Source organism: Python bivittatus, unplaced genomic scaffold (genome assembly GCF_059951505.1).
Source record: "Python bivittatus isolate LINGU-HERP-01145 unplaced genomic scaffold, Pbiv_v1 ctg000840_np1212, whole genome shotgun sequence".
Taxonomy (NCBI): domain Eukaryota; kingdom Metazoa; phylum Chordata; class Lepidosauria; order Squamata; family Pythonidae; genus Python; species Python bivittatus.
The window spans coordinates 11,093,307-11,119,299 of NW_028277113.1; the positions used below are offsets into that span (position 1 = coordinate 11,093,307).

Here is a 25,993-nt window from a genome sequence, read left to right on the forward strand (position 1 = left end):
AGAACTGGAAAGAGGCTAATATAACATTAATACTTAAGGAGGGACAAGATTTGACTTTAACAAGAAATTATTGGCCAATATCATTATTGAATAATGACTATAAGTTGTTTACAATGATTGTGACTGAGAGGTTGAAAATAATTTATTCATGAGGATCAATGTGGGGTTTTACCTAAAAGACAGTTAAAGGATAATCTAAGAAAGTGTTGGACATTTTGGGATACTTGGAGCAACGTAATGAAAAACAAGCCACATTGATTTTCTTAGTTGCAGAGAAGGCCTCTGACAACTTTAACTGGGCTTTCCTGTTTAAAGTTTTGGAAGATATGAATATTGGGAAGAATTTTATTAAGCGGGTACGATCGATTTACACTTCACAGAAAGTGCAGTGATCTAATAAAAGCTTGTGAGATACAAAAAGGGAAAAGACAGGGATGCCCATTGTCTCCTCTCCTGTTTATTTTAGTTCTTGAAATATTGAATATATAAGACAAGATGAGAGAATTGTGGGAGTAAAGATTAAAGAAGAAACTTATAAGTTTAGGACATTTGCTGATGACTTGGTATTAGTTTTGGAGAATCCACTAAAGGAAATAGAAACATTAATGGGAAAATTAAAAGAATTCGGTACACTAGCAGGTTTTAAGATTAACAATCATAAGTCGAAGATGTTAACCAAAAACAAGAAAATAGACGATCAAACAGAATTGGCAAAGAAAACAGGTTTTAATATTGAGTAAAAGTAAAATATTTGGGTATCACTATGACAAATATGAACTGTATGTTATTTCAAAATAATTATGTTAAGAAATGGAATGAAGTTTAAAAAGATATGTTAAGATGGGAGAAACTACAATTGTCATTGTTGGGGAGAATTTTTGTGATAAAGATGAATGTCTTGCCTAGAATGATGTTTTGTTTCAGACAATACCTGTTTTGGTAACTGATGTACCACTGTTTAAGTGGCAAAAAGATATATCTAAGTTTGTATGGCAAGGGAAAAAGCCACAAGTTAAATATAAGATGTTACGAAATGCAAAGGAAAGAGGATTACCTGATCTGAAATTGTATTTTGCAGCTTGTTGTTTGGTTTGGATGAAAGAGTGAATGTTGCTGAGAAATAAAAGAACATGACCTGAGATTTGGGTGGTATGGATATTTGTGGTATGATAATGTAGATTTTAAAAATCATTATATTAGACATGCCGTATCGAGAATATGGAATAGAAACAAATCCAGGCTGTGCCCAAAAACACCTTTGTGGCTCTCAGCACAGGAAGCATTTTATAAACGAGAAATAATATACAACATATCGTGAGATACTAGAATTTTATCAAGGGGAATATAAAATAGAATCAAGAGAATTGATGACAGAAGGACATAGTTGTCAATGGTTTTCTTACAGTTATCAGAAAGATTTAAAATAGATGAAAGAATTCATGGTATTGAACATGGTAAGACTGGTTTTAAAACAGAATTGTGTACAAATGATGAACATGTGATTGCTAAAATGTATAAACTTTTATTGAAATTTGGAACAGAAGAAGAACAAGTTAAAGAATGTATGATAAAGTGGGCTAAAATGTTGGTTATAATATACATATGGAACAACGGCAAAATATGTGGTTGAAAGGACTGAAATTTACACTATGTTATAGTTCTTAAAGAGAATTTTTATAAAATGATGTACTGTTGGTATATGACACTAGAAAAATTATCTAGAATGTATAAAAGTACTTCAAATTTATGTTGGAAATGTGAACAACAAGAAGGGTCATTTTATCATGCTTGGTGGACCTGCAAAAAAACTAGAAAATTTTGGATTCAAATACAAACAGCAATTCAGAGGATGTTAAAGATTAGCATGGGACATTGTTTTTATATATGATAACTGCAGCAAGTTTATTTTATGTACAAACATGGAAAGATTTGGCAATACCTGTGACAGAGGAATGGCTGGTGAAGATGACAGAACTCACTGAAATGGACAAACTGACTTGTTTATTAGAGAAAAGACAATATCTAACATTTATTGGTTAGGGATTTACTGGAAATCCCTTATGGACTTTTTGCATAATAAAAGAAAAAAATGAACTTATGATTTACGTTTTTGAAGATAGGATAGATTATAGAAAGAAGAGAGTCATGATGTAACTTTAGAAAGAGAGAGTTAAATTATAATTGCACTTATAACTGCTGTAAAGAAAATTGGAAGCCACTTCTTTATATCTTTTTTCTTTCTTGTCTGCTACCCTTTTTCTTTCTGCACCTTTAGTTTTTTCTTTCATTTTTTCCTTTTTCTCTTTCCTTTTTCGCTCTATTTTAGTTGTATTAGTCTTATTCTTGTGTTTAAAATTTTCAAATCATATAAAGGAGTAAAGGGAAATGCCTTTCATTCTCTCAATTTAATATGAAGGATTAATCTCAGTATTCCTTTTAATAAGGGAAAGTTGGTCAAGACCACCTTTTTAGGTCCTTAGAAAAATAGAGGCTAGGAGACATAATTGTGTAGTGAAATCATATATATAGCTTTGTATTCGTTTCCTCCAATGCTTCAGGTTAAAAATGTGGGTTTACTTTTGTCTGTTTGCAAACTGCTCGGTTATTTTAGCATTTTTGTTGGTATAACTAATTCTCTCTATTCTGTATATGTGTATGAAGGAAAGTGCCTTTCTGTGAGCATAACACAAAAAAAGAAATATCCCTCTAAAAAGGTTCAGTTTAATATTTTTAATCCTTTGCCTGTAGGTAGACTTTTTTTTTACTGTCGCAGATCTATTTGTATTTCAAATAGAATGTTTTGGGAAGCTTACATATAATATGCACAAAAAAGGGATAATTATTGCTTTAATAAAATTGTGATGATTCTGCAGGATACAGCTTTGGTATGGTGTGCAAGCAAAATCAGTAGCTGATTTGTTCCATTTGTGGAGGCACAGTTTTTAGACATGGGGTTCTTTTTGAACTCTTAAAGAAATGGTTTTAAAATATAATATGAAAGAGTTGTTCAGTGCAATACCGTTATTTTTTTAACTGTTTGGTACATCTTTGCAATGTGGAGGGCTAAGGATCTGAGTATATACGGTGTATACAATTTCAACAGCAAGATCGCTGTGGAAGTCTATTCCTGACATGTGTCTTTCCATCTGAATTTGGTTCACAAGGAACTTGTTTTTCTTGTTTGAGCAGAAGCCAGATTTTCATGGTGGTGATTGTGTCAGTCTTAAAATAAATTCCGAACGTTTGATCTAATAACTATTCAGGCACTTAAAAACAAAGTGGTCACCCATGCTTCAGCATGGAGTAGAAGGGTGACAATCAGCTTTAGGTCCAGAGCCAAAAAACCCCCATTTATTTAAATAATTTACATTGCTGCCCATCTCACAACAGTAACTCCATAGAGGAGTGAAAAGGAGGGATCAGAGGTCATATGCAGCAACTTTCATTCTGGTTCTGTGCATGTCACTCTGCTGCTTTAATTTCAGAACAGAAATGCAGTTCATTTGGACAAAAGAAGTTATTGCTTGTTTATAAAAAGTTGCCTTTTCTGTCTTGGAGTAAGTAATCCCAGTGTTTTTTAGAGGGAAAATTTTTCATCATTTAAGATCTTTATAGCCCCTATTCCATATTTGTATCTATAAGTAAGGCCTAATAAGTTCAGTGAAGGTTTTTACTGGTTAAAATGCATAGAATGTGTTGCCGTTTATCTGAGTAAGAGTGAGAATAAATACAAAAGTAAAAGGAAGACAACTGAAGTAGCACTTGACACTCTAAAACCTAAAAATTACTATAGCTGGTGGATTTTAAAAGTTTGGGCAGGTTTTACTGTAGTTGCACATATTTCAAGAGTTAGTGTTGTCCACAATCCCCACATGATTTTGGTTAATTTGGTAGTGAGAGGTTTAGCATGCGAAAGAATCTTAAGAAACAGTAAAATCATACTGGCCATGTATAAAACAGTTCTGGGGATGTGGCTGTCCTTTACTAAATATTTCTGAAGTATATATATTTTAAGCTTCAGAAACAGTGGAAAGTGTACAGAGAGGATTCCTTCCTTCTTTCCTTCCTTCCTTCCTTCCTTCCTCCCTCCCTCCCTCCCTCCCTCCCTCCCTCCTCCTCCTCTTCCTCCTCCTCCTCCTCCTCCTCCTCCTCTTCCTCCTCCTCCTTCTTGTCTTCGAGTCAGTCTTGACTCCTGGCAATTGCCTTAGGCAAGTCCCTGCAGTTTTCTCTGCAAGATTTCGGAAGTGGTTTGCCATTGCCTCCTTCCTAGGGCTGAGAGAGAGTGACTGGCCCAAGGGTACCCAGCTGGCTTTGTGCCTAAGATCGGACTAGGGCTAACTCACGGTCTCCCAGTTTCTAGCCTGATGCCTTAACCACTACACCAAACTGGCTCTCTTTTGTAATGTTACCATTTACATTAACCGTAACTATTGGTTAACAACAGAATCCCCCTCCCCTCAATTTTTAACTCTCTGAATCAGCCTTATTGTGCTCTCCAGAAGTGTTGGGACTACAACTTCCAGAATTCCCTTCCAGACTGTGTCATAGGCTGCCAACCTTCCCCAGCCTTTCATATTTGTGGACTTCAGCTCCCAGAATTCTCTAGCTTGTGGTTCCTGGCTGATAATTCTAGGAGTCGAAATTCCCACATCTGAAGAAAGGCACCCAGGTTGGGGAGAGGCAAGTTATGCCTGGATGGGCTACTCTTGCCTGCATGCCTGTCTTAGTAGAACTAATTCTAGTTTGCAGTCTTGTTTTGGGGTGATTATATGAAGCGCAGACTGCCAGTTGAGATGTTATATAAACTGCAGGTTGACAAATAGGTTTGTGGCTGCTGAGCACTTTATCTAGTTACCATGCATTAATAAGCCATAACCCATCCATTGTGGTTTGTAAACCATGGTTTATTTCTTGGATCAGAATTATTTATAATGTTCAACAAATGCAAACAGAAAACATTATTTTATTCTTGAAGATAATATAAAATATACTATTCAGTTCAGCATCATGAAAAATGATTGTTTTGTATTGTATGAACAAGTTAGCACACATTTCATGTATATGCATTTCATATGCTTTGCATGAAAAAAGGTATTTAAAATTTCCAATCCTGGTTAGTAACAAATTGTGATTTATTGCTGCTTCCAAAGGTGGATCACACCCAGAGTTCTTTTTAATCCTTTTTCATTTTGTCTGGCATCACATTAAGGAAATTAATGTCGGTTTTACTTATTCTTGTAGGAAATGCCTTTTGTTACAGCAGAAAGGAATACTTATATTTTAGAACATGCAGTCTGTTGAACAGAAATCAATACAGATATGAACACTGAATTATTTGGACTGTTTATTTTCTTTACTAAGATATTGAAATATGTATCTTCACTGGTTTTTCTCTTGGAATCAAGGCTTGGATCACTCAGATATGGGGAGTGTGTGTGTGTGTGTGTACACACACACACGCACACACACACACACCCAAAGAGGGAGAGAGAATATACATCTTTAGACTTTACAGATGCAATCTTAAATACAATAGATGTTTTCACAGATTTTTGAAGCTTCTAAGGAGGTTCAAGTAAGTTACTAAAGTTATTCAAAATAAGACAAGGAATTCTGATTTGAATATTTTATTATAACAATTTATTAAACTTGTACAGTACCTGACTGTCAATGACTCTGGACGGCTCACAAGAAAGAAATTACAATAAATGGCTTCTTTTCAGTCAACTCCCTGACTTGACAAGTCTCTTTCAGTCCTACAATCAATCCCTTAGCAGCTGAGCATGTATTTGTATGTTAAAGATAGAATCCTTCGAGGTTCTCACTGGTGTTGTATATTGTATCCCATTTTTTTCTGCCTTTTTTCCACCTTGTTTCTCTGTCACTGCTATGTACCCAGGTCTTAACAATTCCTTTTACCTATATGCCTGGAGTCAGACATACAAAGCCAGTAATTGAAGACTAATCTGATTATCGTAAGAAACCAGGGGAAGAAAGTGTGATGATGATGTAAGATGTAGAATAGCTTGTAAATTAGCACAGAAAGGAAGAAAGTAACATTCTAGAGGTATATGTGAGTGTGAAAAAAATACCAATAGGCTGGCAATCCTTGAGGACCAAAAATATGGCCTTTGATTGGGAAACTATGTGCAGCTTTCTTTAAGTAGTGGGGAAAATATGAATACTTGATTAACAAATTGCTATAAATAAATTTAAGATTTATTTGAAAGTAAACCCTTACTGTAATTTAATTGGTTTCTAAATATTCACTTTTTTAAAATGCTGCCTTTTTTGCATTTAAAATTTGTCTTTATGTGTAAATAAGCATTTTATAGATAAACTTGCAGACACTAAAATAAGATATGTCATTTATGACTATAATAATTGAGGGGTGGGGTGGGGGGACACTACACTTTTTCCAATGCATATGTCAGAACTAAGACAAAGCAAGTTGGGTTATCTTAAACCCTGCCTTCAACCCCAGCTGATATAAAGTGGATTGGACTTCTCTCAGAATCAGAGATCCAGTCACAAATTAAGTTGAACCATGCATAGCTCTAATATATTATCATATTCTGATATATTAAAATTTCTTCATCCTGAGGTTGTTACAAAATCCTGGTGAGTCCTTCTACAGGAAAGTTTTCTTTTATAGAAGCAGTAGAATAGCTAAATCAGTAGAAACAGTATTATTTCACTCCCATTTCAGAATCTTGCAACTTGAAAGCATGTTCTGCAAAATATAATCTATCACAGCCACATTTGGGGCTGAAATTCACAGGACTGTTGACTTTCCACAGTGGATTGATAATGTCAGCTTTCTGCTTGTCTTAATGTCCAGTACATGGAATTTACAATGATATCAAGAATTGTGGACTATTCACACAGGGAGACAGGTGGCCAAATGACTTATTAAACACAACTGGAAAGATAAATCTTTACCTAGGTTGCGGCACTTTTTGTAAATACATACACATGCACAAGCACTGCACAAGCCACACATAAAAATAAAAAAAGAAATGCAAACATTGCTTTGCATGTGAAAGATATTCAATATGACTTAAATAAACCATTAAGACTCAAAGTAATTCATCAGTTTTTGCAGTGTTTCACTAGAGTACGAGTTCATAAACAGAAAGTGGTTATATATTTATTATTCAAGCTTGTAAGCCTGGAATACTGTACCTTTATCTTTCCTGCACTAAGTAAATTATCTTCTTTGCTTCTGCCTATGCACAGTAAATCCACAATTCTTCATATACAGTAATTGTAGATTCCAAATTTTTATATATAATTCAAAAGCATGTTCACATTGTTAAACAATTATCTTTGTAACACTATGTTAATAATTTTGCAAATTAAATACAGTATATATTGAACAAGCCCATATCTTAATGTGTTTCTGTATCCATATTATATTTCCAACACATTAGAGTTGGTAATCCACCTTTTTTTAAAAAAAAAATCTTAATTTTTTTTAGTTCCCATCCTGGTATAGAAAATTCTAACTTCTTATTCCAAAGTTCTTGAAGATAAGTAATCTCTACTTTACTAATAACTTTGTATTTTTTATAGAAAGTTTAATACATGTTTGGATGTAACTCATTCCAATAGTGATAATAATTCAGGAGTTTCAAATGTAGACAATGCCCAAACTGGCAAAATAGCAAACTCAAGAGGTGTTTTAATAGAATTTACTGCTATGTCATGGTTTTAGACCATTTACATTCTTCCTGTGATCACTCATATGGCTTCAACACTTGGTTTAGCATGAATTGATTTAAGATATTAATGCCACTAATGTTTTCAAGCTGGAATTATCTCAGACTGTAAATTTGTCATATGAATATGGATCAGAGCTATATCTCTGTCCCAGCAGCTTCCAGATCGTTTTGTACAATGCAGGAAATATAATAGAACTGTGGCCAAAAATGATGTCATGTTAGATTTGTTCTTTGCTGCAGATCACTTTTCTTCTTCAGATAAATTCCATCCGATCATCTGTGTCTTGTTCTTATTAATCCAATATCCTGTTACCAAACCGCACTGCTGTATATGTTAGTTACTGAGTCTAAAGAGTTCCTTGGATAAGTACTATATTAGTAGGATATAATTTTAGTTTATGTTCCTAATTTGCCACTTTAATTCTTGAAATTTTATTTACTTGCCTTATCTTCTTTGCCGTTGATTCTAATACCAATAAAAGTAAGGAAAGAGAGAGGAGGGAACCTTGTCTTGTTCTTTTCATTAATTTTGTGATAAAAATTCATTTACCATTATCTTAGCTTTTGATAAGCTAAGCTGCATCCCTATAAGAAAATTTGATCTGCAATTCATCTTCTTCAAAATGGGGTATATAAAGTACCATTCCAAGTTATCAAAGGCTTTCTCCACACTTAGGAAAAGCATAGCTGCTTTCTTGTTTTCCTGACTTATACTATCAGTGGCATTCAAAATGTATGTGGTATTATTTCTTACATATCTCTCTGGGACAAAAATCAGTGTATCTCAGACTCTTCTTCTAATCTCCATTGATTTTTGAGGTGCAGCTATTTATTACTGTAGAAAAAACTATAAGGTACGAAAATAGATTAATTTTCCCCTATGTTACGTATGATTCTGAATTAAAAAGACACAAGTATGGTTTTTTGGAAAAAAATGTTGATTTATTAGATGTGAATCATTATAAATTTTATTCTTGGTGTCTCTTAAAGTAGAAACAATATACATTTTTCCATTTGTTTCAATCCAGGGGCCAACAATCTATCTGGCCTTTTACCTCATCCTCAGACATTGGAGTTCTGAAATATTTGGGTTGTCTGCATTTGATTTAGACTTTTTTTTTAACAAAGGAGCAAATATATAACAATTTGGTAACATTACTGAAGTTATTTTATTGAAAAAATTCTCTGGATGTATTTATTTTCTATAAATAAAGTAGAAATATTGTATTTTAAAATAGCTTTGTGAACATAATATGCATACACATCACAAACACTGAAGTTAATGCTAACATTTCAACTACACTTGAAATAAACTGAAATGCAGTGTTTTTACATTATTGTAATATGCTGTTGCTAGGAAGAATTTGGAAACCTTAGTTTTTGTTTGAGACAAACCAGAATTTTTAATAAAGAACTAAAGTTAGCTTTTTCCACAGATCATATCTAAATTAACTAAACTACAATTTAGAAAGCTGACTTGTTTCCAGAAATTAAAATTAGGTAAGTATAGAGTTTGAACATAGTATTAAATACTATTTAATCCAAAGTAGATGCAGAATGAATCTACCTACCTACCTACCTTCCTACCTATCTTTAGGCACCACTTGACTTGACGGCTTCTCGGGGTTCTCAGCATAAACAAGATAGAGCAAAAATACAGTGTAAAATAAAAAAGAAAGAGAACAAGATGGCAGATCTGGCCAACAACACCAAAGCACATACAAACATATACAACAGGGCCTGGGAGAACAGCCAAGCCTTTAAGGCCTTCTAGAATGCCATAAGGGTGGGAGCCACATGAATATCAGAGGGAATCTCTTTTTTCTTTTTTAAATAACCATTCTGGAAAAAACAACATCTTGTGAATCCCAGTATCATTGTAACGATTGCATGTGAACTCTAAACCCGCAGTGTGCTATTCTTCTTTGGACTGTATGCTGCATTTGGGTTTTGAGTATCCATATTTTGAAAAGTGGAGAAGATCAGGACAAGTAATTAAATTAAATATGGTTTGTATTAAATATATTTAATAGGGCTATGCAAGCATTGATAATGAGCTTCAGACTTCATACAAGGTGAGCAGAGCATCTCTCTACTGTTCAATAAATAAGTCTCTCTTTTTTCAGGCAGCCTTCAGTTCCCTAGATGGAAAGGCAGAATGCTATTACGCACCATGCATGTATACAAACATGCATTAACAAGCAAGCACAGCCCTTATCCTTTATGTAATTGGAATAAAATTGAATTAATTGTACTGAGCCGTAAGTTATTACTTCATAAGTTATTACTGCACTGCTACCTCAAGATGATTTCTCAGTCAACAGGATGCCTCATCTTTTGCAATCTATCCGCAACTGATGAATCTTAAATCTAATACCACTGGAATACACATGTTGCTTTGATGATAGTGAAATTTCCCTATAAAATGAAAAACTCCAAATAATGTTTTTTCCCCCTTCTCTTTGAGCATTTAAAGCAAACCAATCCCAACATGAACAAGTTCTCTAACACAATGGTGTGCTTGTCAGTAGCTCCACGTTAACTCCGCATTGCATAGTGTACATATTGAAAAACAGCTGTTTGGTGACAGACTGCTAGCTGGGAAGTTAAAGCTGAATGAGGTGGTTAACCCATATTCCTATGCTACTGATAAAGTGCTTTGATAAGCAGACTATAGTGGTGAAAACTAGCAAAAGAGCCAAAGACTGTGATCCTTTAAAATGAATGGGAGTGTTGTTTAACAAAGGCAGCTTTCAAACCTTTTACAGTGTTCCCCTCTTATTCTTTTTTTTCTCCTTTTCCTCTCCAGTGTATGCATAGATTTATCCACTAACTTATTATGGGATACAGCAGTGACACCAATTCTGGGTTTTCAAAAAAAAAAAAAAACTTGCAAGATGAATAGTATTAAAAATGAATTAAAAGAATTAAAACTTCTTAGTATGATTTATTGTGTTGTCATTTATATCAGGACTTGGTTAAGTGCATGAAACGAGACAGAGAGGGAAGAGTGAGAGACTTTGCTCTTTTTAAAAAAAGTTTGTTGGGTTTAACCACAAGTCAGCAGCACACGGACATAATTTATGCATATTTCTGCTAAAAAAGAAATTCATTGTAAATATAATGTCATTAATTTTTTCAGTTTCAGTTGAGTACTTTTAAAAAATAATGTTGTGCATGTATTTCTGGAGAACAAACTCATGGTTTCAGAAAATTTATAAGTATAGGTAAGGAATTAGGTACTTTCCAATGGTTAATAAAACATTTGACTGCTTCCCAAAAACATGGATTTGGAAAATACTGTAAGTTTCAATAAAAGCCATGGATCCTGATGACCTAGTAAAATTATTTACAGTTTGAAGTATCTGTGGTTTACCCTTAGCGCCAATCAAAATGCACGCTCACACACACACAAACATATCTCATTGCACCAAATTCATTAAGATGTACTCATAGGAATCACTGGAAAATTATTTAATTTTCAAGGATTTAATATGTTTTAGAAGTGATTACGGTAACTTGACAGATTTAATCACTTTCTCAGTTTGTGCCACATCACCAAAATTAATATTTTGTTAATTAAGTTAAATTCTGCATTTAAGAACACTGTGTACAATACCTAATACTTATGTACAATACCTAATAGCAAAAGAATATCTTGGAGTCCACTGGAGTTGGGTGGCCAATACATTTAAATAATAATAATACATAAATAAACAATAACCTTTAAACATGCTAGTTAAAAATTATTAACAGTATGCACTATTAATAAAGGTTAGGGTTCACAGTGTTACAGTCAACTGAACTATGATAAAATGAAGGTAAATAAAACATTCACATAAAATGCCAAGGTAATGTACTGGAAATGCTCTTAAATATAAGACATTTATGTAAAAAGTGACTGTAAGAAAAACAATATGATGTGACCTTAACTCCAAGCTTTATAATCCCAGATAGTTGTGTGAAGCTTATGTTTCTTGAGCATGGCAAGAATGAATTCCCAGTATTTTTCTGTCCTTAGCCAAACCTGAGTTCGAAAAGACTTGCCAGCAGTAAGGCTTAAAAAGAGAGCTGCTGTTGCTTTCTAAGATGCTTTAGGCCTTAGCGTCAGTCCAGGAGATTCCATCTGTCTCTTCCAGCCTCACTCATGCTTTGTTGTGCTGCTACATAGTATTTTAACACTGCTTGATATAATCAGCGCACAGATATTTTGACACAAGAATGTTGATTCATTGCTTTATTTAACTGCCTAAATTTTGCAACATTACAATTGTTAAAACTTTGGTTTTTAGCTATTTGCAAGTTAATTCATATATTGTATCTTTCCAGAACTTTGCAAATGCAAAACAGTTACTGAAAAAATTATTATTGGCTCAGTAAAAAAGTGGTCATTATCCTATGGAGATTGGCTGCACTCTGCCTCCCTCCAACATCTTGCCTTGGCAGTTCTGACGGAAGCATCCAGTCAGTGACCATTCAACTCAGTCAGCCACTTGGTCTAAATAACAGGTGACACGTGGGCTCCATTGCATGGCCATTCCACTCTAATGTTTAGAAGTAGGGTGCTACTTCACTTCATCACTTTGCATTGAAGTGAGGCTTCATATGAGGCCCTGATGAAGCGAAGCCCTCTTTGAAGTACTCCGTAGCTATTCATTACCATTCTGTATATTCCAAGTTTAATTGAATGCCAATACTGTTAGTAAAAAAATACTGCAAATCATCCAACTTGGTCTCCAAAGGCACTAGTATGCTCCCAGATATCTTACTTTTGTTTTCTGGGCTGCTAGCCTTATAAGCTGGCCTACTACAAAGCAGTGTGCCAGCTTTCTGTCTAATCTCCATTTATGTACCTCTCTGTGCATCCCCTCCCCCATATTTTTAAAATAAAAATAATAATCAGGAACAACTGAAACCCAGTACTTGCTTTGGAAAGGGATTCCCTTCCCAAGGAAAAGGCCAAAGATAAACATGGGTTGTCCGAGATACTATGCACGGCAGGGATCAATAAATAATAAATTGGTGCGCTGTAACTGATAATGGCTTACAAAGCAGTCATCATAGGAATGAATAAGCTGCCCCACCAGTGTATTCACAGTATGTTTCCAAAATTTCAAATGTGCCACCAGGCGAAAAAAAGACTTCGTCTTGGAGATTCTAACGTAGACTGATATTGTTTCTCAATCATTGTAATTTTACTAAAGGGTATTAGATTGTTAGTGGTTCCCCAGCTTGGGTGAACACTCAGGATACTGTATGTGAAAGTGCTGGTAGGATGAAATGGCAACCTCATGGAAGGAAGACATCTGACTAGAATGATTATCCATTTCATAATTGTGAGAGCTCAAAAAAGGGCTAGTGCAAGTGCATCAAGGCCATGTACCAGTCAATAAAAGTACACAACCAATCAGTGGCTGTGTACCAGCTAATACATGTACACCGTGCTAGTTCATTTCAGTTCTGGATTCAAATCATCCTAACTGAATTGTGAGTCTCCACCATAATCTCCCTAAATCATTGAATGGAGGCCAAGAAGCAACTGACCTGACTGCTATATTAATCCAAGTGAACACTGCTTTGAATGTGGAGCAATATTTATTTTAAGAACTTGCTCACTGTGCTGTGAAAGACATATCAGCTATAACTTTCAAGGACCATATATCAGTAAAGTACTTATAAATGCATATTAATTGTAAAGGATAACACACATTTCATCCATCCAGTCCTCAGACCTTTTGGCACAGCCAGGATTTCCTGAAGGCCATGAGAATGGGGGCACACCAGACCTTGGGAGGCAGATTGTTCCATAGGGTGGGGGCCACAGCAGAAAAGTCCCTCTACCTAGACCCCATCAGTTGAAATTCCTTGACCGGTGGGATCTGCAAGATGCCCCTTCTGCTGGACCGAGTGGAGCGGGCTGAAATAACTGAAATATTGAAAATAGTATATTGAAACACCTGGAATGTGCTGTTGAATCCAAAGTTTTCTTGACAAATTCCCCCCCACCCCCGTTTTCTCCTTTCTGTCCAGCCCTGTCAAAAACTACTTAGAGAGCTCTCCAGGATAGCGTGAAAGGTCTCATCAGGACTTCCCAAGACTTTCTTATTCAGCCTTTTGTTTCCTTGCTCCCTATCTTTTTCCAAAGATTTTTTTTTTCAAGACTCTACTGTAATCCAAGTATTATTTCCCATCTACTTTCCTTAACCATTGCAAACTTGTTACATGAAAGACCTTTATAGGAAGTCCTCATTTGGTGACCACACTTGGGACCAGCAACTTGGTCGTTAAGTGAAGCAGTCGCTAAGGGAAATCACAATTGCACTAATGATCTTACTTCAACTTTCCTTTGCTTTACAGACCTGCTAAGGTTGTAAATGCAGGCATGATTGCAAAGTTATTTTTTCTTCACTGCTGTGACTACGAACAGTTGGTAAACAAGGTAGCTGCTAAATGAGGACTAACTATACTAATAGAAAATCTAAGCCTAAAAATCAAAGCAGTAAGATTGATATATATATTTTTATTATTTTATAAATAAAATCTTCCAGATGTAAAGTCTTCCAGATGTGGTAATTTATAGTGTCACCCAAGTATCGCTTGGGAATATAAAGCTTGTTTCCTGTAGTTTTTTATCTCCATATCAGTTGGTGGGTGACGCTATAAGTCTGCCTACTGTTTTGCTACTTCTAAGATAAGCACGCTTTACCTCAGCATCAAATGAATGTATGTGTTGCCTGAAAGTTACATTCAGTGCCTCCCACCTTCTGTTGTTGATTACTATATTTCTAAAGTTTAGAAACTGAAACACTAGCTGATGATAATGATTTAACATGCCAAGTCATATGACTTTGAACATATTCAAACAAAAGAATCAGTATGTGGGACTCTCCCCCAATATATTTTCTTTCTTTCTTTTTCTTCTTTTTCCTTTGGACTGCTGCTTTTCCTAATCTTACACTACTAACTTCTTCTGTTGTTAAAATGGAGCTGAGATTCATGAAAAGCATGTTCTAAACCACTTTGGATACATAGAACCTATTGAATGATTCCATGGATTCAGGGCTTCATCCAGAAAAAGATGAAACATCAATACGCAAGTACTTGCATGAAATAGGTAAAAATTTACCTGCCTGTGAAGCTAAACCTCTGCAAATAATCCAAAATATATAAGGCATGCTTTTGTTAAACCTTGGTCTCCTGGCCTATCATTTGCATAATTAATTGTGAAAGAAAGAAAGAAAGAAAGAAAGAAAGAAAGAAAGAAAGAAAGAAAGAAAGAAAGAAAGAAAGAAAGAAAGAAAGAAAGAGAAAGCAAGCAAGCAAGCAAGCAAAGGTGAAAGTCAATGTTCACAACCAATAGTTAATTGCATGTATTTAGTTAAACAACAGTAGTTGGGCTAAATAATTTTATTGAAAATTTTTTATCCCTTTTATAGTTGTACAGTTAAGCTATAAGTAGACAACCTCCTAAAATAAAAGGACTCTATTGCTTTTTGTTGTTATTGTTGTAGAAATTGCTTATCCTTAATAGAAAGCAACATGTGTACATCCTGCAAACTCATTTCCTTATTTAACATGAGCATCCTTCCTTTACGGAGAGACGCTTCCTCTTATATTAGGGAAGTTAGGAGCAAGCTTTTGTAAGTTCTTCAAGGCACATCCCTTCCAAATGACCTTTGTCCCAAGCTAACAGTTCCATGGAGTTACATGGAATATCCAGGAATATATAAATGCAAATGAAATTTAAAAAGCATATTATTATCCTGTTATACAATATAATAGCCCAGGAAAAAGAATGATAACTTCTTATACTGTGATACAGTAATTACTTTTTCTTGACTCATAGAATCGTATAATTCTATGGAATAAATTTAGACATTGTTCAGATGCTTTGGAGAATCCAAACCTGAAAAAAATATGGAAAATACTCTAGTAAATACATGTTAATTTACACATTTTGTCATATGTATGTGTGTTCACAGTTACTTAGCACTTTTAAAAATATTAACTGGAAGCACAGTTCTAAATATGGCAAAGAATAACAATTCAGTTATTGAACAAACTTAGTTTAAATGGGTCTTTGCTGCTGATCATCATATACTTTTAATTAAAGTTTTTTTTTCTTTTACAAGTTCTTCTGAATTTATGTTAGCAATGTCCAAATGAAATCAATTTCAGTGACATGGTGTAGTATTACTATTATAATGATGAGAAAGTAACGAGTTTGAAAAGAGACTTTTCTTTTTTTAATGTCAGTTGCTAAAATTATGTTTTTGCATTTGGTGGGAAGATTTTGTTGTGTGGAAGGAATTGCTATGACTTTGATGAATTAAAATAAAAACGTTGTAGCCAGAATTTTTCCTTTTTCCCCCCAGCATCTTAAGGCTGCAGTGATCACAAGGCATTTTCAGCCTTGATTTTAACTTGGGGGTAGCAAGGCTTTTTAAAAGTAAAATACATGTTCAGCATACTTAGTTCTTTTAACGTGTGCGGAAAATAACACTGCTGACTTTTAACTTTTTGCTGCTGAATTTTGGTGGCTTAATTTTAGAGGGCTGCAAAAATGGGGCCTGACATATGTGGCTCATGGACTATGGGTTATTGCCCCTGAAATTAAAATCACATGAAGCACATATTGGATCATACTATTGAAGTATTCTGATCCAGTCTGCTCTACAGATCTATAAATAACATCATCTGTAAACAATTTTACCATTATTGTTGTCCCCTTATATTGCAATAAATCACTTAACTGAAATGCCAAGTAGTTGTGTACTTTTTGAAAATAACTTGAAATAAGTGCCTTGAATCTTGCACAAGCACCTCTCTCTTGCTAAAGTAGCATGTTATTTTTTTTCAGCCCTGCATGAGACTGAAAAGCAGTAGGAATGTTTTTCAGTCTGCATGGAAGCCTGAAAAAGAACATGGCTGTTTGAATTAGTTGCAATTCATACATAATTTGAGGTACTGTACTTCCAAATCATTTTCGAAAGATCCACAGCCCTAAGTAGATGATTAAGGAAGAAAACATATTCATTTGGAGATATATATTAAACTCTGTTATAGTCAGTCTGTCTAGTATTGGTACTTTTGTATCCTAAGGTAAAATATAAATGCATATCTTTAAGTATGTTCTGTTGCAGTTGCAGAAATTTACCACTGATCATGAGAATGCATATTGTGGAGACTGAAAGGGCCAGTCTCTTTCTCCTCTGCCATTAATGACTCTATGGGGTAGATTCCAGAAGAGAGAGGAGGGCAGATGGGGATAATAACAAAGGTCTATTCCTATTGAGGTGGATACTTGGTTCTCCATACGTCTTGCCACATAAGAGGAATCCTGATTGTTTTGTAAGTTGTTATTGGGCTTCATCCAGTCTTATGCAGATAGATATTTCTTTATGTAATGAAGCTAAACGTCTGCCTTAAATCTGTTCCAGGGTGTCCTCTAAACTTCAAGCACATTTGAGAGTAGGAAGGAGAAATCCATTCTGCTGGGGTATTCTGTTCCATTAGTACATGGATACCAACCATTGTGCGGTTGTTTCTTGTGGGGGAGGGGGGTTCTTTGTTGGATTTGCATTTGGAAAAGGAAATAACAGTAAACACAAGTTCAGGGCTTTATTAATTCTATTGTGCATTTTTTCCAATACTCTTTAACAATATGGAACCAATATTTCTAGCCAATTTAGCCATAAGGTTTACTGAGGTTGTTCTATTCCAAGTAATAAAAACTAATGGAACTTTCAGAGTTAGGAATAAACATTTGTAATTGTGTAGCAGGAAGGAGGAAGGAACGAAGGAAGGGAGGGAGGGAGGGAGGAAGGAAGGAAGGAAGACTTGAATGCAGTGTGGATTGTAGAACAAATAATGTATAATAAATTGATTATATCTGTTTGAACATCCAGTGTCTCCATTTGTTTTCCAGCTTTATTACTCAAGACTAATTACTCAGTTAACTCTTGAATAAACTTGCACCTTCAACAGTATATGCAAAACATGTGAACCATATATTCTGTTCCAAAGATTTTGGAGGGGTGCTTATTTATGCATCTTCAATATCAATCATTCCTCCAAAAATAATTCATAGCACTTGTGTGGACTCCATTGAAGTGACTAGACCTTATATCAATAAAGCACTTTTAAATTTATTACTTTATACTGCTTTTTTAAAAGATCCAGTCTATGACATTTTATAGATTGGTGGTTTTAGTAGTCAGCATGTTTTTCAACAGGATAATTGCTCTGTGGCATTAATTTAAGAGAATGCTGAAACATTAGTTTATTGAAGTGAAAATAATCTACATTCTTTTCTTAGGGGTATTATAAATAGACTTGAAAATGGTAACAGTCTTAGCCTGCTACTTTGCTAGTGTTCCTTTGAAATACTTTAAAACAAATGATTCATCAAATAAGCAAGAGCAAAGGAAGAATATGCCAATTTGTAGAATTTGACTCCTCCTAATCAGAGCAAGGCTGCAGGATGTTGAGTTCCTGCCCTCCACCTGATTAAAGCCAAATGCACTGTGAAATGGCTGGGACTAAGAGGAAGCGCCAAACACTTCACAGTTGGGGGCAGAACAGCAAAAGAATAGAAAATACCCCCTTTACCTTTGTTATTTTTCTGGCTTTCACAGATAAGCACTTATTTCCTGTAGTATTTGGACCTTAAAGAAACTGTGTGTAGTATGAGATAGAATTTTAAGTGCCGGATCTTGGCATTCAAAAAAATTCCCTGATATTGCAGCTAATTTCAGGATAGCCCAAATTTGTTCTTCCTCATTTCCACTTGCATTTCATTTCATTTTGTTTCTTTTTCAGTGGTGACTGTAGATGCCAAGTTTTTGGAATGCATCCTACCTGCCCTTTTCTCAAGCCATAGCTTTTATATTAAAAAGCAGATTCAGACTAATTTGCCACCTGGATCATTTTGATATTCCCATCTCACAGTAGAATTCTTTACAGGTTCTTATTCATATTTCCTTTCCAATGAAAATGTTCTAATTGCTATCTTTTCTTTATGCCATGTAAATTTTATGTAATTATATTGAACTGAAGAACATTTTTCACCTTAAGGCTTCTTTTTCATGTTTTATAAGATTTATCTTGAGGAAGGGATGACCCATTGAACATTTTACTGCTTGCTTTTTTAGAGTGTACTTTTTAAAATTTGTTGGGGTTCATCTTGGGGTTTCTGAGCTAAAAAATTTTAAGCAAAAGTTTTATTTGGCCTTTATGTACAGATTGCAACATGTTTATAAGAGACCAATGTACAATATCTGGAAATCTCATTTTGAAAAGGCAGCTGGAAAGAATAGTTTGGTGTGGTATGGGACACTGTTCCTTGGTTAACAGAAATCCAGATTCTTCTTGGGTACCTGGAAGTAATCACACAGTATTTTTTATGCTTTTAAGCTTATTATGATATTTTAATAGATTTTTGTTTGTTATATGGTACTTTATTTCATTGCCAATATTCTTTATCCAGTTCACCATATGAAAAGAATAGTGTTTGAGAATCCTTATGGCCATAAGAAACAATTAAATTAGCAAAGAAAACTCAGTACAGGATTTTTTGTTTTTATTTATTTGGAAGGGCAGAATGTTATTTAAAATGATTTGTTAATATCTGGTATTGTTTACTCAGATTTCATTAAATGCAGATGTAATCACAATAGTTGATGATCCTAATCACTGTTACAGTAACTGATGTTTTTTATTGATTACTAAAGTATGATATGTATCAGTCAAATAAAGGTATTTGATGAGGGACTCTGCCTTAAAGTTGTGTTTTTTTTAAATGCAATCTCAGCCTAATTGAGTTTGAATCCTGGTGATTTCATGAATGTGTCATATGCACAAATGTATTTGCTGACCCCCTACCTGAGTTGCTGGCTATTTGAGGTCCTGTGATCTGAAATCTGATACCTGAAAGTTGGTAAGCTTCTGGAGATAACTGGAAACATTGAACAACAGGTGCCAATCTTGGCTTCTCTTTTCACCTACATTGATAAAACTGTTCCCTCCCAGCAATTGTTGTTAGCAGCTAGCACCCTATATTTAAAAGGCAGCAGTGTGGATGCTTCTAATGACCATTCCATAAGTTTTGTGAGCATATATGCTAGGCTTCTTTTTCTACTGGAAACTTCAGGACCGGCTAGAACAGCAGGGATTTCAGGAATTCTCTTCATTGTTGTGGTTATCATAACAGATTCTTGAAAGCCTGTCAGAGTTTCTTTCTGCTACATCTTATACCAAACAAAATCAAGGTGGATCATTTTGAGTTTCTTTCTCAGACTTTCTCCTTTCCCAGAACTGAGTAATCTTTTATGAAACTCCTCCCTTAATGGGTTGTTCATCCCTTCCACATTCCCAGGGCCAACTCTACTTTCCATCATAGTGATTCATTTGTAAATTGCTAAAAACATCAACTCTGCAGACCTCTGAGTAGTTGCAGCCATATGTTTATCCTTCCAGTCCGAAGAATAGGAGTATAAGAGACAATCTTCTCTTATTTAGTGGCCAAGAAAGAAGCTATCAGACCATCAGCTACATTTGAGGAATACTCTGTTGCCATAATCAACCTATGTTGGTTTTCTGTGTGGTGACTGAATGACCAATTTGATAAAAAATCATCTTTAAAATCTGTTTTGCCTAGGACAGGAGAGACTCAGGTTCAAGTCTATCTTTGGCCATGGAAGCTGGATAAATGTCTTTGAGCAAGTCACTCACACTCAACCTGACCTATTTCACAGGATTGTTTTTATGGGAAAAAATTGCAATAGGAAATGCTTTGTACTATGTCTTGGGCTTCTGGAGGAAAAGCATGATATAATTTTAACCAATAAAAATTTGTTTTAGACTCTCAGTTACTGAATGTTTTTCATAAATAGTACTTTAGCTCAGCATCTACTCAGTTTTTCATTCTTTTAAATTGATGCTTAGCTTCTGTTCAAGTGCAACATTCCTTCTCAGAATATTTGCAGGAAATGCTGAGAATGAGACACATATATTCATATATGGGATTTACTTTCCCAAAGGTTAATAAATTGGGGGTGGGGGTAAAATTATAGGATTCAGGAAACTAGAGAATGTATTTCTATGGGCACTTGGGTTTCCCTCTTTATATAAAAAAAGAAGTCTTGTATATTTAAAGCTTGACATTTAATATGTGCTGCACATATGAAAATAACAGCTTCATAGCAGTCAACCACAGAAGTGGCTATAAAGGATGTGGAATATGATACTTTCAGAGAGAGGGGCTTCAAATATTAAAAAAAAAAAAAGACCAAGGAACTCAAACTATAAATATGTTTGGTCTCATTTTATTTTATTTGTTTTGTTTTGTTTTGTTTTAATCATCCATCAGGTAGTCTGCTGGTATCCCAGTTATAATTCTGCAATAGTATTTAAATCAGTAGCTGATTGGTAGTTCTAGGTATGTTAGCTTTCCTTACTGTTTTATTTCCTCCCCATCTATGCATGTAAATAAAAATTTTATAACTACATTGAAAAAAATGAGTTTTGGAGAACTCAAAAGCCTGAACATTTTCCTGGCTTTTTGGTTGATCCTAATAAAGGAATAGTTTTCCTCCATTCCTGATGAAAACATCTGTTTTTACCAGCCATGTCTAGTTAAAAGTATTGCTTGTCTTTTCATACATATATTTCAGTTGAATGCACTTAGTGCTGCACATAAAAATTAATTATAAAATGTTGAAATATAAATTTCGATCATTTTTCTCTATTCACATTTTATTCACAGTCATTGACTCCCATGATATCTATAATGCAGAATTAATTGGCTATCCTTTTACAGCTCCCCTGTGGAAGTATTTTAGTGGTTCTGCAAGACACCCCCACCTTTTTTTTATGTTTAAAGCATTTAGCACAGCTGGATTTCACTATATATGAAAACTTTTAGAGCATTATTGTGTCACTAATCATTGACACTGCAACATTTCAAACTTTATTCTGTCCTAGCTATGCTGCAGCAATTTGGAGGTGGGGAGATAATGAAAATTCAATATGATTTATAAATATGCATATTTTGTAAAGTATGCACTTTACAAAAACTTGACTTTTTCCTAATTTTAAAACAATGCTTATGATTCTAAACTAACTGATTTTTTAAAAATCCCTCCATTTTATAATGCTGACAACCAACAATTTGTATAGCAAATTAACTAATGAATTAGCAATAAAATAAGGAAATTATGATTGTAAATCTAATTATGCTAATATAATTTTCAGTGATATTTAGCTCTGAATAAAATACTTAGGATTATGTTGAATTCATGAATATATTGCAATGAAGGTTTATAATCATTAAACATTTTATATTCCAGAATATGTTACCCTGTTTTTTCATATTGTTACCAAAAGGATTACTATTGAACACTGAAGTATAGATTCTGCTAGTGATTCAGAAACAAGATAAATGCCAGAAACGTTTCGGCTCATTCATTGGAACATAAGATCTTTTATGTCAGAGGAGGTTCTTATCTTGCCAAAGTTCATGAGTAACATGTAATTCTCTTACACATTCATAGATAAAGCATATTTATAGCCTTAATAGTTCTGAGTACTTCTCAAGTGTGTATAAAGAGAGACAGAGAGATTCACAGAGTGAGAGATGTTCAGAGTGTTAAACATGGTGTTTCTCTCTATCCACTGAATGAGGATTAGTCTGAAGAAAAGCAAGCATTTCATTTCCCATCAGCCTAGGGATTGTAATGGGAGGGAAATAGGAAGCTTCACAGTTAATTTCTTTCCAAGATCCTATTGCCTTGTCTGCTTAGTTTATATTTTACAGGGCTTTATTGATGAAAAATACTTTTGTTCATAATGCATCGCAGCCAGCATTTAAGTCCTGAAGGAAAGAGGTGAAATCAGTATCAGTTGCATGTCAGTGTCACATGGCACTCCCCTGTAAAGCACAGAATTTTATTATGCTTTGCTTTGGGAGGGTTATTTCTAGCCTAAGAAAGCTGGAACATTTTTTCTATAGAAGGATTACAAAGAGTATTAATAATATAGCCCTTACGCTGTATTATTAAATGGAGGGGAGGTAACTCCCAAAATTTCCTAACCCATGCCAGTGAAGACAGTTCTTTGTAGGTGATGTTAAAGAACCTTCTGGAGAATAAATCTCACACTGTGCAGGATGAATTGGGACTGATGGATTTAGGACAATGCCATGGTCTCGAGGCAATAGGTTGTTTTCCTATGGATCAAAATCAGGCTCGGTGTCATGTAGATACCAAGAAGGTTCATGCCTAAACACTTGCCTTCTAACTATAAACATATAAAAGGGCAGAAGCCTTAAGAAGTGGAGGAGGAAGTTGTTGGACATTCCTAGAGTTGTTTTTGTATGGCGTGGACTGGTGATATTGTTTATATCAAGGAGGAATAATCTGCAGTTGGAGACCCAGCAGGAGCAAGCAGGAGCCAAGACAGTGATCTGTTGAGCGAGCTGGCTGGTAGAACAGACTATGGTTTTCAGAGAACAGATCAGAGGTCAGCAAAGATAGCTTGAGAAAGGTGCTGGAATCCAGAGAGCTCAGAAAAGAATTATTTTTCCTTCTTCTCATTCTCCTCCCTCGGGTAGAAGCAAGCCCAGAAGTGAAAGCACAGAAAGAAGCTGCATAAGGGAGGGAGTGAAACAAATAAAACACTGTAAAAAGCTCTGTTTGGAATTGCCTGTATAGAGCTGTATATATATAGTTTGCTAAGCTAAGGCCACTTATATATTAAATATCACTGTAAACAGAGAAGAACCACGTGTATATATCTGGAAAGTTCCTGTCCCTTTTTCCTATCCTCTGACATGCATTCTTAGTAATATTGCTTTACAGATCAAAAGGGGGGGGGGAGTGCTGAAGAATTACCTGTCCTGGGCCTTTTATTCTCCAATATTTTTACTAAGAAGGATTGATGTCTGAGATAGCAGTAGTTGCTTACAGAGCCCATAACTCTTTAAAACATGCTTGCTAAGCTGTCTTTTTTATTACTTTTTTAAAAATTGGGTAACTTCCTTAATAGATTGTGGTAATGCTCTAGGCATAATATATCTTGATTGCAGCAATGTAGTTAACCAAGTATTTTGTGACATTATGTTTAGCAGGCAAATTAAATGCAAGCTGGATAACTTAACAATTAAGTAGCTTCATAGTAAGCTCAAATGTAATACAAAAAGAGCTCTCATTAGCAAATTGGAAAAAGTCAGCAAACTGGAAAAAGATGTTGATTGGAGAACCACAGGTATCAGTTCTGGGTCCTGTATTCCTCAATATTTATATTAATAGCTCAAATGAATAGGTGGCGCAAAGGTGCAGATAACACAATATTGCTTGGGGTAGCTAATATCCTAGAAAATGGAACTAAAATTCAAAACCATCTTGATCAGTTAGAAAAATGGGCTGAAAGTAACAGAATGAAATTTAATAGATAACAATGCATAGTTCTTTGCATTAGGAAATAGAAATCAAATGCATGGGATGAAGGTTATCTGCTTGGTAATAGTAGTTGTGAAAAATATCTTTGAAGAGTAGCTGATTCCAAACTGAATATGAGTTAGTACTGTGATGTGGCTGCAAAAAAAGCAATTGCAATTTCAGACTGTATCAACAGAAATATAGTTTCCAAAACGCAGGAAGTCCACTTTAAGATCACACCTCAAATAATAAGTCCAGTTCTGGGGGCCACAGTTTAGGAAAGATTCAGGGAAACTAGAATGTATTCAGTGAAGGGCAGCAAAGGTGATCAAGGTATTGAAGGAACTGGCAGCCTTGAGAAGAGAAGACAGTGAGGAGAAATGTGATAGCAGTCTTTAAATGCCTAAAAGAATGTTATACAGAAGGTTAAAACCTAAATTTAAGTTACATGAAGGCAAAGTCTAAATCTATATAAGGAAGCTTGTTTTTCTAATCATAAGTTCCACAATGGAATGAATTATCAAAACTGTTGGTAAGTTCCCTTTTGCTGGATGTTTTTTAAATGAGCTAAATATGTGGGATATTGCAGTCAAAACCAACAATTCATGTATTGCTAGATAGGCACATGAAAGGAGGCAGAGGCTCTGTGAAATCACTTCCTTTCTACTTCCTCTTCACCATGCTTTCCACCTGAAGGCACGTGTCTGAGCTCTTCAGCTCAGACACCATTTTTGGCCTAGTTTAGTAACTTAGTAGTTTAAATCTGCCTTTATTTTACTATTGTAACTGCTGTTTGAAACCTACTTTATGTGAGTAAATATTACTTCTTTTTCTTCACAACACTGTGATTGTTATTTTGAGAGTTCAAGAAGGCGTAATACCAGGAAAAATCCAGTTTGCCTAAAAGCATCCTGGATTACTGTTTTCTAGAAGCTTAAACCAACCTTGTCTTAAGCTTCCAAGTTTATACTGCAAAAGGATGGTACTCTGCTAATCTCACTCACATGATCAGAGAGGACAATAACTAAATAATATATCCTCTCCTAGTACCTAAATCCATTCCTTCAAAATAGGCATCTGACAAGGATTTCTATACTGAGCATGGGAATGGACTCAGTGACCTAAATAGTTTGTACTGATTCAGGCAAATTGTTTGTCTATTCATTCTTAACTTTTAAAAAATCTTCAGTTTAATATGTAGATATGAGGGATTGTATGAGTGAGGCCCACTCAGCTATGGACTCTGTTAATTATCTGTATAATTTCTATAAATGAATAGAGAATATACATTTGGGCCTATAACTTCTACAGTCTTTGCTATTTTTACAGATTTTTTTTCAGGAACCCAAATCCACAAATCACCATTTACTTAAAGGCCTTAGATATGTCACTTCTTCCACCTTTTGTACTCCTACTAACATTATAAAGTCCTTCAACGGTTATCTTGTATTGTAGTAAAGATTGCCGTATATGTCCAGCAACTTATCTAGTTGCTTAGGTTCTTGGGATGCCTAAGAGTAACCACAAAAAAAGGTGGAAATTCTTTAAAAGGCAGAAATTCAAAAAATTGCCCCTGGCATAGGGAAAAGGAAGGCTTTGCTTGCTAAACATTCAGCAGCCATGCAGGTTTTAAATGTAATAAACTCACCATAAGAAAAGATGTAGAGATGAGAACTCTACAGAACTGAGATATTTTAAGTCAGAGAACTACTTAAAAAAAAAATCTTAATGTGGTTACAAGCAGCATTTCTATGTGGTAAATATATATTTATAATAACCCCTTTAAATCCAGATTCCTTCAATAGAATTATTAGGTTTGTAAGTGAATGTAAG

The 25,993-nt window shown here is 34.8% G+C and overlaps 1 protein-coding gene across 2 annotated transcripts in view; it reads left to right on the forward strand.

The window, feature by feature from the left end:
- The window catches only part of GMDS (GDP-mannose 4,6-dehydratase), a 330,486-nt gene that overhangs the window by 64,531 nt on the left and 239,962 nt on the right, over nucleotides 1-25,993 (forward strand). The window lies entirely within an intron of this gene.